Here is a 2,418-nt window from a genome sequence, read left to right on the forward strand (position 1 = left end):
AGATCACAAAAGCTTGCAGTATCTGTTCACCCAGAATAAGTTGAATCTTAGGCAAAAGAGATGGCTTGAGTTACTCAAGGACTATGATATAAGTCTTTATTATCATCCAGGTAAGGCTAATGTAGTTGCTGATGCTCTCAAAATGTTGTCCACAGGTAGCTTTTCTCATGTGGATGAGGTGAAGTTGGGATTGGTAAAGGACATTCACCATTTGGATAATCATAGAGTCTATTCTTTGGACTTTGAGAATGGTTGTATGATAGGTTAGACTCTGGGGATGGTCGTATGATTGTTCAAGGGGTGGTAAAGTTATTTCTTAGAATCAAGGTGAGGGAGAAACAAGTTTTGGATCTAATCTTAATGTAGATTAAGGATGATGTGGGTCAATAAAAGGTTATGGCATTTGATATTGGTGGAGATGGTATCTTAAGTTACCGAGGTAAATTGTATGTTCTTGATGTTGGTGGGCTATGGGAAAGGAATTTGGCTGAGGCTCACGATTCGAGGTGTACAGTTCATTCGGCTCAATGAAGATTTATCATGACCTGATGGAGATTTATTTGTGGAACAATATGAAGAGAGATGTGGCTAACTTTGTGGCTAGGTGCATGGTGTGTCAACAGGTGAAGGTTGAGCACTTGAGGACTGGCGGCATGTCTCAAGAGGTTGAGTTGCCTATCTGGAAGTGGGAGGTGATCAACATGGACTTTATTAATAGTTTTTTGCAGTTTCATAATTAGCATGATTCAATTTGGGTCATTATGGATTGGATTACTAAGTTTGCCCACTTCTTACTTGTAAGGACTACTTACACTAGAGAGGATTATGCGAAGTTATTTATTCTGAAGATCATCAAATTGCATGGTGCTCTAGTTTCCATCATTTCGGATTGAGGTATGCAGTTTTCTTCTTGCTTTTAGCATTTGTTTCTGCAAGGCTTGGGCACATGGATGAACCTTAGCATTGCATTCCACCCTCAGACAAATGGATAAGCGAAGAGGACTATTCAGACTTCGGAAGATATGCTAAGGGCTTGTATGATCAATTTTGGAGGTAGTCAGGTGGATCATTTGCCTCTCTCTAAATTTATGTTTAATAATAGTTATCTCTCTAGCATTGGGATAGTTCCTTTTGATGCTCTTTATGGTTGGAGGTGTAGATTTCCTATTGGGTGGTTTGAGGTTGGTAAGACTAGATTGTTCATTATATACTTGGTTCACCAAGCCATGGAGAAGGTGAATGTGATTCAGGATAGACTTAATATTGCTCAGAGTCACCAAAAGTCCTATGCGGATGTGAGGCAAAGAGAGTTGGAGTTTGAGGTTGGTAAGTGGGTGTTCTTAAAGGTATCTCCTATGAAGGGAGTGATATGGTTTGGGAAGAAAGGGAAGCTCATCCCCCGTTATGTTGGTCTGTACTTGATTTTAAGAAGAGTGAGAAAGGTTTCCTGTAAGTTGTATTTGCCTTCGAGTTTGGGTTTTGTTCACCCAGTTTTCCATGTTTTGATGTTGAAAAAGTGTGTGGGTGATGTTTCTTTGGTGTTGCCCATTGTGGATTTTGGTATTTCGAACTCCTTATCTTATGAGAAAGTCCCGATTGAGATTTTAGATAGACAAGTCCATCAGTTGAGGACTAAGGATGTGGCGAAGTAAAGGTTCTATGGAGGAACTATAAGGTAGAAAAAGCTACTTGGGAAGCTAAAGAGGACATAAAGTCCAAGTATCCATTCTTGTTCCCGGAGTTGGATAATTGTGCTTAAGGTATAGGTTTTCCTACTTTCTTTATTTTCTGACTTTGTTAAAGGAATTGTTGTTGTGAATCTATTTTACAATCATGCTAATGCATTCCTTGGCTCCTCATTCGAGGATGAATGATCCTAAGGGGGAAGGGTAAAGTAACACCCCAAATTTTTCCTCAAAAAATTTCTTGAATTTTGAGGTTACTACTCAAACTATAACTCACCTAATGAGTTTTAAGGTCTCCTTATGTGTCGCATGGCTCAAGTTGTAAGGTGACCAGTGAAGGTTGCCCATGTTTATATTGTGACTACGACTGGGATATCACGAGTCATATTGACTCTTTAAGATTCGTATGATGTTTTCCATAGTCAAACCAGTGTAGGTGCCCAATGTCACTATTATGGTTACGACTAGGACCCTACTAGTTATACGGTCCACGTATGAGTCATAGGGTACGACTTGTAGGGTAAACAATAAAAAGGCCCCATGTCTCTACCCAGAATATGAGTCGTGGTGATGAATCATAAATTGATGTCACGAGTCATGACGAGACTCATAGTCACTCGTGATAGTTTTTTCTGTGTTTTAATTGGGGGCACTTTGGTTATTTTCCTCTTTCCCTAATTGTGACCCATGACTGAAAAACACTTTAGAGTCTTATTATCACTCCAAAAGAAAC

This window comes from Capsicum annuum, chromosome 3, assembly GCF_002878395.1.
Source record: "Capsicum annuum cultivar UCD-10X-F1 chromosome 3, UCD10Xv1.1, whole genome shotgun sequence".
Classification (NCBI taxonomy): Eukaryota; Viridiplantae; Streptophyta; class Magnoliopsida; order Solanales; family Solanaceae; genus Capsicum; species Capsicum annuum.